Source organism: Etheostoma spectabile, unplaced genomic scaffold (assembly GCF_008692095.1).
Source record: "Etheostoma spectabile isolate EspeVRDwgs_2016 unplaced genomic scaffold, UIUC_Espe_1.0 scaffold273, whole genome shotgun sequence".
Taxonomy (NCBI): Eukaryota; Metazoa; Chordata; class Actinopteri; order Perciformes; family Percidae; genus Etheostoma; species Etheostoma spectabile.
In genome coordinates this window covers 1,933,079-1,947,977 of record NW_022605577.1, presented here as the reverse complement: position 1 = coordinate 1,947,977, position 14,899 = coordinate 1,933,079, and the positions used below count along the sequence as shown (strand labels likewise).

The 14,899-nt window shown below is 41.8% G+C and overlaps 1 protein-coding gene across 4 annotated transcripts in view; it reads right to left on the bottom strand.

The window, feature by feature from the left end:
* The window catches only part of il1rapl2 (interleukin 1 receptor accessory protein-like 2), a gene marked incomplete at its 5' end in the record, with an annotated part of 503,103 nt that overhangs the window by 288,399 nt on the left and 199,805 nt on the right, over positions 1-14,899 (bottom strand).

Sequence of the window (14,899 nt, the reverse complement as noted above, 5' to 3'; positions counted from 1 at the left end):
GGGGGGAGAAAAATTTGGGGGTTTGGTGCCTGCCTCAAGAACCGAGAACTATTCAAGAGCACCTGTGCTGTGCCCAGGAGGTGAACTGGCACCACTCCAGCTACCAGTCCACCACCCACTTTGGTCCGTATGAGGACCTGACCCGTTCCCAGCCCACACTCCTACCCACTGAGCTACCGCACTACATGCAATGCAAGCAGCTATAATCAGATATTTTATATTAAAATGGATTAATTGACACTATGGCCATGTGAAGGGTATTGTAAAGATGAACTCACATGGTCTGGAGTTCCCTCAGTAAGCATCTTTCAGCGAATGGGTGGGGTTCCGGAGCGCAACTTAATGGGTCTTGGTCTCACCAATGAGCGGTCTTCAGTGAAAAAAGCACAGCAAGAATGAGCAAATAATGGACTTATATTGATTGTTTGTAAAAAGTGTCTAAGGAATTAAGGAGTAAACTTAAACCTTGTGTTTTCCCTGTCAAAATGAAAATCAACACTTTTGTTGACGCTTTATCAATGTCTTCAACTTTCTTATTTTGTTCTTTTTTCAACACTTTTAACACTATGAACACTAACTTTATAACTTTAGTTTTTACACTATTTGGGGATTTATGGTCAATAAACCCTTTATAGGAATGTACCATTTTTGAGTTAGAAAAGCAGAAATAGGAATTATTAGACTAAAATAAAGGAAGTATGTTAACTTTTGTCATAATCACTTCAAAACCACCTCATGTTTTTTAAAATGCTATAAAATGAATAAGACAGCCCTAAATGATGAAAGTAGAGGTGTGTACTTACTCAATTTCCTTGGTACCCACACACCTGTAAGAGAATGACCTCTCTAGTATGTCATCAAAGTTAGTGTTAGAAGCCTTCATCAACCCTTGAAATGCTCCTCGACTCCCCACACTTGCGCCTTCCTGCATCTTAAGCGGATTGAGGCTGTCAAAGTTAATCTAGGACTCATTCCTTGGTTCTCCATCTCCATAACCAACATTAAACCAAGGAGAGGGTAACTCCAGCTACAGATTCCCCACTATGACGTGCTCCAAAGCTAATTGCCGTCACTCTAATTTGCTCTACACACACACAACGCCCCCCCCCCCCCCCCCCCACCCCCCCCCCCCCGCAAACACACATGTCAGCCTGCTATTAGACAGAAGCACAAGTATAAAAGCTCTGTGGTGGAGCTCGGCAGAAAACAGACGTCGGCTTTGTCCTCCGCTGAGGAGGTATGGTAGAGACACGAGGAGGAAAGTCAGAAAGGAGAGAGGAACAGAGGAAATGTGCTTCCCCTCCAGTTACTCTTGGTGAGGTTGACTTCCCTGGTGTTTGGGAGTTTTTTCTTTTCTAATTGTGGGTCTAGAACTGCAAAAGTCCCTCGAGGCAAATCTTGATTTGTAACGTTGATCATAAACAAAACGACTGTCACAGGCTTACAGCACCCTAGATATACGAGAAGCCGGATTATACCTGAGTGTAGATACTCATAATAAGGGATTTAATTTCAACAGTGGCTTTTGCCCTGACTTTTGGGTTGGTCAAACTATGAAACAATAAAACTAATTAGCTTATTTATCTATATATTCTTCTGCCTCGGTCAATAGTTTCAATTTGCCTCAAATTTGACAGGTAAAATGAATTAGGCTCCACTTTGATGTGTGTATTTGCAAGAGAGTGCGTGATTGGTCATTTGCACCTGGTCTCCTCTCGTAAGTAAGACCTAATTACTCCCATTCCCAGCGGATGATCCACCAGTTTACGCTCATCACAATAAATTATACTCACATCCTACTCACAACACCAAGCTCCGTCTCTCTGTCTTACAGTGTGTTTACAATCTTACTAAAGCATAGTGTTTGTTTATAACATGTTATTAAGCATTTATCAAGAGGATGCAGCAGTTTGCATGGGACTGCGCTGCGTAAAGCGACGCCACGGCTACGTACGTAGGAACGGGGAGATACATGAAATCTACGGCGTAGCTGAGTGCACCTTTAAAACCCTCAGACGCCAACAACTGGGAATTTCCGGGTTCTCCTAGTCACAAACAACATGAAATCAGGGAGGAGGGTTAACTTTCCAATCGTGTCAAAAGCCAGGGGAGACACTTTGTTTTTACCCACTATGAGAGTAAGTCACTGCGGTCTCTCACCACAACCCACACAACGCCGGCCTGTTATCTTCTTAAGAGATCCACGCACACAGAACCATAAATCCGCTCTAACCCTTCAAGTACCTACGGTTATATCTGTGCAAACTGTTGGTTGTGCGTGCTGTAATGACAACTGTCATTACCTGTCACATACATTTTGTGACAGTCTGTTGACACAAACCCGTCTCACTCCTACGTGTAAAATACGGGCTATTGGACAGTGGCTGTCAGCGTCTAGTGACGTACCGGGGGAGCAGCGTCTAGACGGTTTTGGCGTAGTTGTAAGGGGCAAATCCGCGTAGGGAGGTTGGTAGGGGGGGTGGATGGGTCAAACACGTCAAAGGCACCTGACCCGAGCGTCCGTATTTTACGAGACGGGAGTGAGAGGATGTGCTGAAGTGAGCCGGTCGTCATCACTCAAACACAAACAGTCTCAAAAAAGTGTCCCTGAGAGTGGGGCTTTATTCTGTATGGTTGAATGTCCTGTGATTTAGATGGCAGCTCGAGCACAAGAGCGTATGAGGTAATAAATAAGAAGACAAGTCTTAAGGAAAACCTTCTCATGACAATAAGGTTATCTATCTAAGACTGGAGCAGGTATTTGTACTTGGTTTAGGTCCGTTGTCGTTGGTGGGTCCAAGGACGCCGCTGGTGGAGACAAAGCAGCAGTGCCGCCATGCTGAAGGTAGAGGAGGCTACTGTAGCCTGATTCCACTGTCGATTTGTCTTCAACCAGCTCCAAACTGGAACAGTGCCAATGTGATGGCCGCACCAGCAGCCAACATGGCAACAACTCATGGTGGTAAATCTCTTTTGTTTGAGCAATTAACAAAATAATAACTGGACACACATTAGTTTTCAAACTGTTTAGTAGTATTGACTTAGTTTCTATTCAGGTGCACACATTGGTTACTTGTCAACTAGCAATGTGGGTTCATTATTTTTAAGTTACATTTGTGAATAATACCTTTTCCTTGAGTTGCCAGTTCCGGGGAAGTTGCCGTGGGGGTAGTTGTGGGAAAGACAAAAGGACCCCACTGATTGGAAGCTGTTTAATGGGGGGAAAGGATAACTGGATTGCACCATGTTTCCCCATATCATGGGGGTGGCAGGGATTTACGTTTGGTTGTTCTTTTCTTGTTGTATATTTAGTTGGGTTAGGATTATTTGGTCATTAATTTGGTTATATTAGGTAGTATTGGGTAAGATAAGTTGTAGTCTTTGTTTGGTTGTATTTATGGTGTTAGTCTATTTTCCCCCCCTTGTGTCAGAATGGCCTGTCAGCCAATATAATCTTTCCCTGGTCTCAGTTGGAGGTTCGTTTGATTATGTTACCTGAGTTAAAGTTCTGTTAGTGTTGACCTCTTATGGGCCCAGGACTTCTTTTTCGAAATTGGTTGTTTGTTTTTGAAATAAAAACTTGTATTTTTTTGAAAATTTACCTAGTGACTCCTGTGCCTGCTAGCTTGGTCCCTCACAGCCATTAGCCCCGATGCTGGGGTCTGTTTAATGTAATATATAACATGAACACAACCAGATGGGGAAAAAGAAAAAATCAGGCCATTCAGCAGCAATGTTTTCCTCCTGATTGTCTGCCAGCTCTACACTTGTGTGTATGTAAGTCTGAGCACGGTTAGCCCACCCCACCTCAGCCTTTCCTTTTTTTAGGAAGGACCTTGCCGTGACATTTTCATTTTCACATGATGAAAAACACGCTGGCTGCATCTCATATCACACTAGATCTGCCTTCTCTAGTCTGGCATATGGTTCTCTGCAAATCTCTCATTTGTTGGCAATATCAGTCGCTGTAATTACAGTATACGCTCTATCTTTCTTCATATCTTGTAAGGCAAACATATTGCCACGTCACAGTATTCCACAGAGAAAAAAACAAAAACCACTAAGGACTTTGCTGTGAAAAACACTCACCCTAATAGACCCAAAATCTTACTAAAAGGCTCTGACAAACGCAACAGAAATGTAGCGCGGATTAAAAGGCGCAAAACGAACAGACTTTTTAGCTGCCTTTATCTGGATCAAGAGGGGCGCCTTCAATCAGGGAAGGCACTTATATACTGCAAACTGACCAAGGTTGATCGTTAGGGTGAAGGGCTTTTACACATCGGCGAGCAATGGCAGGATTACGAAGCGCTAACATATTCCACCTGTAAAATTGCCATTTTGAAATGGCACGTTGAAGGAGACAAGGTGTGTTTAGCAAATACCTCACGCTGACGTTTTCAGTGACGAGACGCCAGATCCTGCTGGCTACAAGGTTGGATGGGGACGAATGAAAATGGATTATTTTTTTGTGTTGTTGTTTGGTGGGCCTGAATGGTTGTTTTTCAAAAGAGCATATGGGCTTTACAGGTGATCTGTGGTACACATGATTATTAGCAAAATATTACATCTCAATGCATCTAGGCGTCTTTTCATGGGGGAGAGACCATTACAGACCGTCAGGCATGATGAACCCCCTTTTGTACTGAGCCCCAAATGGAAAACAAAAGGTAGCAGTGGTGTTGGCCTCAAAACTGGAAAAAAATCCAGAAGAGGCACAAATGAACACTTCAAAGTCCAAGGAAAAGTGTAACCTACAGTTTGATGACGCTGATCTGCCTTACAACAGCACATAATAAACTATCACAATCTTCCTAGTCATATGTTTCCACAAAATAATTCAAACACCCAATACCGTTGAATTAAGGACTGAAATGTTTCATTTTCTGCATTTTTCAGCACTTAGTTCATGGGTCCACTGCTGCTGTAAATGGCTGTCACTGTGTCTGTCAATCTGAAACGCAAGTGGGGAGCAGACAGCCGAGGGGCTTTTGTAATAGCGGTGTCAACATTGGTCCGAAATAGACCTTACAATGGCTGAGTGCATCATGAATGGGTCTCCTGATAACCAACTAATATGTCAGAGTGTGTTCTGAATGGGGAGAGAAGAAAGAAAGAATGAGAAGGGGAATAAAAGCCACTGAGATAGGGAATAGATGAAAGGGGGGGGTAAATAGAGGTTGAGGGGTGTGACTTGTCAGCTGAGGGGAGATGGAGGGGGTACGAGAGCACGAGAGAGACAGAGGGGGTTTCTTGGATAGGCAGAGAGGAGAGGAGAGAGGCAAGACAGGAGAGAAAGAGAGAGAGAGAGAGAGGACGAGAGAGAGAGAGAGAGAGAGAGAGGAGAGAGGGGAGAAGAGGAGAGAGAGAGAGAGAGAGGGATAGACAGCCTGTCTTAATTTGTGAGTGTGAACGACACAAGGTTGTCCAAGAAGATTTATCTCTGCTGAAGCAACGGACACATATTGAAGAAACAAATATTCATTCAAAATTAAATTGAAAAAAAGGCAATTAAAGATCTTTTTGCTTTTTTAGGCTTTTTTGTAGCAGACAGCTAAGATATGAATGGGAAGACAGACGAGATGAAGGTGTGTGAGGACTGAAACGCGTATGTGGGCGCATTCTTTACAGGTGAGCTACCATGGCGCCAGAAAAATGTCCTATTTTTTTAAAATTGTTTCAATTCCTCCGTGCCAATTCGCCCTGTGACTGGATGTTATGGTCCCTGTGAAAATTTTAATCAGCTCCATATGGGCTGTATTATAGCAGATATTTGTACAAGAGCGTAAGTTATGTTTTAATGGCTCTTTTATGAGGTCATGATCATTCGCAGTATCTTCATTATTTTTTGTTTTTAATTCAGCTCTAAAATGACTGTGAACTCGAGATATAAATGCTTCCCACCAGCAGTCAGATACATTGTTTAGGCCTAAAATGTGCTCAGTTGGTTAAAGAAATGATGTCAGGGGTAAACACCGACTGGTTAACCAGCCCAAACTAACGGCGATTTGATTTCGCCCAGCAGTCAGGGTGGAAACTTGTACATTTTCTATCCTGCTTCCATTACAAATCTGCAGGGACCAATACACAACTGGTTATCCACTTGCGAGCTATTGGCGGTTTAACAATGACGATAGAGAAGCAACGGCAAGCACTTGTGTTAACATCCAATTGGCCGCAAACGACGGGCAGCAACCCATCCATCACAAATAACCACAGGGCTATCTCAATAGAATAATGGTTCTATTCTGTGCTTCAGTTGACTAGACATGGTGATATGAGGTCATAAGGGGCAAGGTACCTCCCCTTTCTCTGCTTTGCCCACCCAGAAAATTTGGCCCACCCATGAGAGATAGAGACATCCTGCTTTCAAACGCACAGTGGCAGTTAGTCAGCAACACTCCAAGCCTCTACCTTGCCCTCCCCCCCCCCCCTCTCCTCCTCAAAAGACCTCAGACATGGCACATATAAGGAAACCTCATTGTGGGACTGGGTCTAGTGGCTGTAATCCTGCATCAAGGCTAAATTTTGGGAAAAATAAACTTCAGATACAGTATTAGGGACCACTAAGGTCTAATAAAAGAGACTTCAGATACAGTATTAGGGGACCTAGGTCTACATAAAAGAGACTTCAGATACAGATAGGGGACACTAAGGTCTAATAAAAGAGACTTCAGATACAGAGTTAGGGACCATAAGGTCTAATAAAAGGACTTCAGATACAGTATTAGGGACCACTACGGTCTACATAAAAGAGACTTCAGACTACGTATTAGGGGACCACAAGGTCTATATAAAAGAGACTTCAATACAGTATTAGGGGACCACTAAGGTCTATATAAAAGAGACGTTCAGATACAGTTTAGGGGACCACTAAGGTCTATATAAGAGACTTCAGATACAGTATTAGGGGACCACTAGAGGTCTATATAAAGAGACTTAGTACAGTATAGGGACCACTAAGGTCATATAAAAGAACTCAGATACAGTTAGGGGACCACTAAGATCTTATAAAAGAGACTTCGATACAGTGTGGGGACCACTAAGGTCTATAACAGAGATTTCAGATCAGTATTAGTGGACCAGTAGGTATATAAAGAGACTTTCAGATACAGTATTAGGGGACCACTAAGGTCTATTAAAAGAGACTTCAGATACATATTAGGGGACACTAAGGTCTATATAAAAGAGACTTCAGATACAGTATTAGGGGACCACTAAGGTCTATATAAAAGAGACTTCAGATAAGTGTTAGGGGACCACTAAGGTCTATATAACAGAGACTTCAGATACAGTATTGGGACCAGTAAGGTCTATATAAAAGAGATTCAGATACAGTATTAGGGGACCACTAAGGTCTATATAAAAGAGACTTCAGATACAGTGTTAGGGGACACTAAGGTCTATATAACAGAGATTTCAGATACAGTATTAGTGGACCAGTAAGGTCTATATAAAAGATCAACACAGCATCATGTCATGGGACTTAAAGCCTGAGGTTGTTATGTTACTCTACAATTAAACAGCTGTAACATTACATGTTAATTCGTGGTCCCTAGTCCCATGACTCTGACCTTTAACCCCCGGTTACCATCACGTGGATAAGTTTATCTACCGCACTCATTGTATGTCATTTGAAAGCCTGCGTTTTGTTCACACATCATTAGGCTGCAGCATGACACATCAGGAACACCTCTTTCAAATGACAGTTTCCTCACAAGCTAGCAACCGTATTTAAAGAGAGAGGATGACATTTCAAATAGTACTTTTTTCTTTGCCAGACAGTAAGTCTTAAAAAAAGAAGAAAAAAAGTCAATGTCAGTGGAGGAACAGCGGTGGAAATACGAGGAGTTAAAGAGCTGAGGAGATGAATCGGGACGTAGAAGGTAAGGAGCCGAGAGATTCTCTCTTTACTTCTGAAGGACAGAGGAAGAGTTGCAGACACTGCACTTCCAATCAGTAGGAAAAGACCTAGTCATCAAGGTTCAGACTGCATATGGGTGTGTGTGTGAGTGTGGTGCGAGAAAGAAGCTGTCAAATCAGTGCTTACACCAGCAGGGCGATTTTAAATAATTTATGAATATGGGAGAAAGATCCGCAAACTGATGGATCTGCAGTGAAATTAGAGAAGAAAACCACGCGTCTCGGAGCACGTTGAACTCTGAGATGATGTCGGTCATGAAAAACCTCGGGTTATTTTTCATGCCCTCTCATATGCTTAAAAATGCAAGCAGATGGACTGATAGGAGCAGAACTGAGATCATGTCAGATATCAGGTTAAGATCATTAGAGATCATCCGATCAGAGCTGCAGGTCTAGGACAGGAAACAGTACGCCTAAGCCAGGGGTCCGCAGCCGTGGCTCCTTAGCCCCTGTGGATTGGACAAAAAAAAGGACTTGGAAATGAAGAACGGTTATTTTATTTTCCATTTTCATTGATGTAGGCCTAAAGGGATCTTTCATTTCAATTTATATAGCATTTCATTTAAATAAAATGTGCATCATAGCCTACAAACTGTAACAGCCCAGTACCTCATGCTCTAAGGCTCACATATGTTTGGGGTCCAGTCAAATTTAAAAGAAGAAAAAATATAATATATTTGTGTATAGTATGTAAATTTTTTTTTTTTTGCTGAAAATTTGCTCTTTTTATAGTAAAGGTCAATGCAGTCTCATGAAGGTGTTTGTCCGAAATTGTACAAAGGTTATGAACAACAATTTGTATGAAATCCTACGAAACCATGACAACCGTCACATCATTTAGGTTTAACTGAGAAAAGCTCACTGTGACCCGGGTACCTGTCTCAGTGATGCTGGTCCTTGTCGCTCCCCGATGCGAGTCGAGTGCAATTGAGTCACGCATGCTCAGATTTAAGGGTTTACGGCATAACGTGTCATACTGAAATTTGGAACTCCACGAAAATAACAAAGTTTTGTCATTACAAACATAACGGATGGTCGCTAACGTTAGCTCAAAACGCCATCCAACTGACAGCCTTTGTTGTGTTTGATGCTAACTGTAGCAACAGTGAACCAACTTCGTTAAGTAGGTCCATTTTTACTGTGTTGACATTACAGAAGTTCCTTGAACATCTTGTATGCTACTTGTCGCAAAGTGAGGATGCGCGACTACATCTGTATTCAACATACATTGGGTTACTGTCTCCCCCATGAGGAATTCTAAGTAATGAACAAAAGTATCGGCACATCCACATGATACAAGCTTTACCCCCCCCCTGCTCCACGCAGTTGCTTGTAACCACGGAGGACACGGAGGATCAACACATGATAGACTCTTCAGAAGTAGTAATTATTTACTCATTTGGTAATGGTTTGAATGTAACGGACGTTCAGTTGCAAAAAGTTAGGATTAAAAAAAGATTCTGTTAGTAGTATTTCCAATGCATTTTGTGGGGAAAGTCTTCGTTTTCAAAGGGACAGGAACTCCGCTTCTTCCTTCACTCTAAGAAATAGAGAAGAATAACGAAAGAACTGGCAGCTCATTAACAGTAATTAAAAACTAAAATTGAAGAAAAGATTGCAGCTGAGTAAAAACTCAGAACCTTTTCTGTTATTTCAGACGTTAATTCACATTCTCTCAGATGAATTTCCCTCATTTTTAAATTTTGACGCTTCTTTCAACACGTCTTATTTACTTTTTGGCGCTATTTTACACATTTTCAACGCTTTTGAAGCTTTTTTGAGGCTTTTGACGCTCCCTTGCCCAGGAACCTACTGAGGATACGCAGAGGAGCACAGATAAATTACCCATAATGCAATCTGAAATGTAATAAAACACAAATACAACTGCGAATCACTTTCTATGGACAATTTCGTTTGAAAACATACAGCCATACAACTGAATAACAGACATTTCTTAGAGTGTTCTTAATAAAACCCGTGTTATATGACCCCCCCCCCTTCCACCTTAACCTCCTCTCCGAGGCGCTTCACGCTCTCATCATCAGCAGTCAACGCGGTGCATACAGCAGTAGATACGTGGAATACTTACGGGTACAGTGATACTTTTCGTAGTGATTCGTACGAAAGGTTAATGAGAACCGCCTGTGAAGGTGGCTGACCAGTTGAAAAAGACTCATTTATTATCGAAGGTTTGACCTGCTATATTCACCTTGAAGCGTGCTTTCTGCTCCTTTCTGCAAATGAAAAGGTGAACTTCTGCACCCCCAACAATACACATCTGATGCAAAGAGCAAAGGGGAAGCAAGTACACACACAGCTCAGCGAGCGGCTAAAGTTAGCACAGTCATCAAATGGTATTACACCCCAGTTTTTGAGTGGAGATGGTAGTTTACTGCAAGTACACAGCCTCAATCTGCATACTGTTTTGCAAATGTTCTGCCACAGTATTTAAAACATTTCAGAGCTGTTGAGCAGTGCCATGGATATGATTAGTTGGAGGAGAACCTGTGTGTGTGTGTGTGTGTGTGTGTGTGTGTTTGGTGTGTGTGGTGTGGTTGGTGTGTGTATGTGTGCGTGTGTGGTGCACAAATTGTAACCATCTCGATAGCAGACTGGATGTAGCAGAGCTGAACGGTGCCAAATTCTGTGGCGCAGCCTGGGACACACACACACACACACACCCACACACACACACAACCGCAGCGCGCGCAACAACACCCACACACACACCACACCACCACACACACAACACAAGACAGGTGCCATATGGGATGTTGGTGCAACTTCAACATCCATCTTGACTGATCTCCTCCTTGTGTGTGTGTGTGTGTGTGTGTGTGTGTGTGTGTGTGTGGTGTGTGTGTGTGGTGTGTGTGTGGTGTGTGTGTGTGTGGTGTGTGTGTGTTTTGAGCTGGATAGAGAACTAAGAGGAGCAGATTTAAATGGTGGGTGCGAGAAAGAGTGTTGGTGTAGGGTATAAAGGTCAGAGGTCAAATATGTTTCTTTTTTTCACACTCCCTTACTGGAGCGCTCCTTTTACTCCTCTCTGCACAGCCGTGGATAGGAGGACATTTGGGAACCTAGCCACGGGTTCCAGGTGGTGGTGAGCGGGAGAACACAATCAAGTGAATCTTAAGGAACTTCAGTAAGTGTATGTTCAACCATCTTAACTCCTACACAGAGTATGTTGAATGCATGTTGCTGCGAATAGGAAATGTACAAATTCCAGTTTGGCGCTGGAATAAGGACTTTGCATTTCCAGTATTGATTTTCCTCATTGTGATCTGCCATGATATAACATATGCCTGATTTGATGTGTCTTCTACGGTCAAATGTCAAAATAAATCCCTTTCTAACTGTATCCAAATTACGGAGCCCCGGAGGTGACGTGGAGAAAAAATAAATAAATAAATAAGATTTTTTTTGTATGTAGAGACTCGAGTTTAAAAGTCGAGATCTCGAGTTTAGTGTTGTCCCCAGTACATGTTCTTTTCTTCTCCATGAAAGTCGAGTTCAGTGTTAATCCCAGTACATGTTTGTTTTTTTCAGTCTATTAAACTGACCTTTGTCAATCAAAAAAAAGATTCAGAAACTGTATGGCCTATTTTCTTTTTCATTTTTTTTTCCTCTATGAAACTTAACGCTCTGGGCCCTGAGGCCATTTTTACAGTTTAATTTCCGTCTGGATTATTTATAAAAAGCTTGAAAAACATCAACCCTGTTGTCTACAGTCAAGATATGAACATCATTTTTTTTAGGACAAACTGGGTTATTAGAATATTGGGTTGCAGTGAGGTCACTTGCATGTTAAAAATGGTTGTAGGGCCTTAAGATAAATAAATAAATAAAGTAATCTTCCAGATATGTATTGATATCATAGGCATATAAGTAAAACCTAAGCCATTTTCCATTCTAAAAACACTTCTCATATGTCTTGGGAGTCACACTGTGAAGAATAATCATATAACTTATACAGTTGACAAAATACATGCATTCTTTCCAAAAAAGTCAAGACATTTTGCTCTCATGACATTACTTATGCCAATAATAAATAATAATGTCATATTTATTGATATTACACCCACAGCAATGTTATACAAGCAAATATGTGTCTAAATAGTGCACCTTTGCCTTCCATAGAGTAATAGGCATTTTGTCCCCTCTGGCCTCCATACAAGAGGGGTGCTTTTTCCCATTATGGCATGTACTTCCTGAAAAATACAAGGACAGACGGAGAGAGAGACGGATGAGCATAACGGCAGAAAATGAGCCAACGCGATGAATTATGGACATAAAGGATCAATCTTGGATAACAGTATGGATTAAAGCCAAGAGGCTGAAGTTCCAGGCTAGATAGAAAATCCCCTGAGAGGCTAGAAAGACACGGAAAGACCGCCGAAGCCGAAACGTCAGATTAAACGAAACCGAAAGTGAGTAAATCGCTCGTAGGTTCAAAGTTATTAAACTATGAATCAGAGGTACTTTTTTACTCGTGGGCAAGTGTCTCGGGCTCAGGGGTAAGTTCATTGTTTTTTTGTTTTTTTTTTTTCTCATGCAAGTCAAGTTCAGTGTTGTGTCCCAGTTGATTTTTTTTTTTTTTTTCTACACATGTAGAGATCCAAGCTTGAAAGTTGAGATCTCGAGTTTAGTGTTTGTCCCCAGTGCATGTTTTTTTTTCTTCTGTCTAATAAGCTGACCTTTGTTGATCAAAAAAACAGATTCAGCAACCGTACGGCCTATTTCTCGCCTAAAATGTTTTCAGAAACACGTTGCGGTGAACTGCTTTCATAAAATTCAAGATCGAGCCGCCCTCTGGCCGCCATTGTGCTGTTGTGAAATCCTGGAAAAGCCAGACCCAAGTGGCGCGTTCGTCCAATCAGCTGCCGGTCGACGTCTCTGGTCCCTCCCCTTTCAGCTTTGTAGCCAAGATGGCGCAGGTTCAGTGCGCAAAAAAATAGATTTGTCTAATTTTTGACCATTTTAGGGGGTCATCTGGGTACTTTCAGGGCACTGACGTTTTGCGTTATCTTCACTATATACTTAACCCTCGTGTTGTCTTCCTGACAACCTGGAAATGTTTGTTTTTCTGAGGCAAAATTTAAAATGAAAAACCTTTTATCAAGGTTATGGTCGTCTTTTTCGACCTTTTTGTGTCTTTCCTCCAATGATATTGTCCCTTTTTCAAAGTTTGTCGACTCTTTCTGAGCCTTTTGAAATTTCCGTTGGTTTCCCCAAAGTTTTAAAGCTTTTTTTTTTTTTTTTTGATTTGTCACTTTTTTGACATTTTTGTTACTTTTTTCAGCATCTTTTCACATTCTTGTCACTGTATTTGACATTTGTTCACATTTTAGTCACTTGTATTGACATTTTTCCTCTCTTTTTTTTACACTTTCACACAATTGTTTTTCCTCCAAATGCTATGAAATTGACAAAAAAACACCCAAATTCAATGAAAGTAGTGAACAGATTTTTTATTTAACTAGTTTGGAGCGTTGTTGGGAACCAGCCACGTTACTTTTTGGGAAAATTTCTTTGAAAGAAACCCAAATTTCTGATATAGAAACTTCTTGGAAAGGGGTCAAATTTGACCCGGAGACAACAGGAGGGTTAAAACTAAGTGTTTTAAGTGTGCAAGTGAGACACAGTCACTATCTTTGAACCTTTAGCACTATTACACATCCAATTGCCTCTGTTCTATGCAAATGTCTGAGTTTTGGATTAACTTGATTGCACTACAAACAGAACATTCAAATCTCTTATCTCTCCAAACTGACTCCATTCTGAGTGCTTTTTGTACGAGACCCATGAATGTTTGGGGAAAATGATACGGCACTTGTAGTTTAAGTGTTTGAATTTTTTGGAACAAAGAGCCCCGAAGCATGTTTTAGTTGAGAGGAGCTGTTAATCCCCGAGTTGCCTAGTTAGATCAGGGATAAAAATCAAGACTCATTCGTCTTTAGAAAATATCTTCCCTTACAAAATATCAATAAACCATCTCATAGTTCGGCACCGGCGCAGCAAGATATAATCGGACAGCTGAGATTACTATCACACACACACTCACTCTCCCTTACAGCTACTACATAATACATAAAAAAGTAAAATAAAACACAAAGAGGAGAGGAGAGTAACAGAGAGACGAGGTTTGTAGAAGTGAGAGTAGTAGGGAAAAAGGGAAGAAGACGGAAGGGAAGGGGAAATGAGACAAAGTGTGAATGGGGAGAAGAGAAAAGAAAAAGGAAGATAAGGGCAGGAAGAACAAAAAAAAGTGGGGAAGAACAGCAAGACGGTGGAAATAATTGGAACAGGAATAAGGTGAAAAGAAGGGAAGCGGACCAAAAAATGAAGCAGAGGAAAGAAAGGAGTTCCCTTTCACACTCTTAATTGGTTTACTGGGAGCAAAAAATTCTCCCAGTCCCGTGAAATACTAGGGGGCACACACACACACACACACACACACACACACACACACACACACACACAGCTATTCTCATGAACAATTTGTACATTTACAAAAAGTAACGCACTGTAAGGTGTATGTCTTCCACATGTTTATTGCTGCATCCATTGCATTGACTGCTGCTGTATGAGACCACGGAGCACCCATAGGCAGGAGGTCGGGGGTCCTGGGTCCTGGGAGACATTTCGGGAGTTTGTGTCCCAGGAGTACAACCTAAGAGTACTGGTGTTTTAAGCAAAATCAACTTCTTTCTAATCTAAAACAGTCGTTTTGGTGCCTTTCACTTTGCTGCATGACAATCAACTTTTGTCTGATAAACCTACGTGTAACGGCAGCTCTCACGGTTCCCGGTACCTGGCTCACAGTCACCTTTGGTCAGCTTAACTTAACTGCAACGGCCACGAAATTTACTCGTCACGTGAGAGACAGCGGTGGCTGCAGTTTCGTGAGACACTGCTTTATCCGCCCAGGCAATTTGGCCCACTCATGAGGGAGAGACATCATGGCTTTCAAACG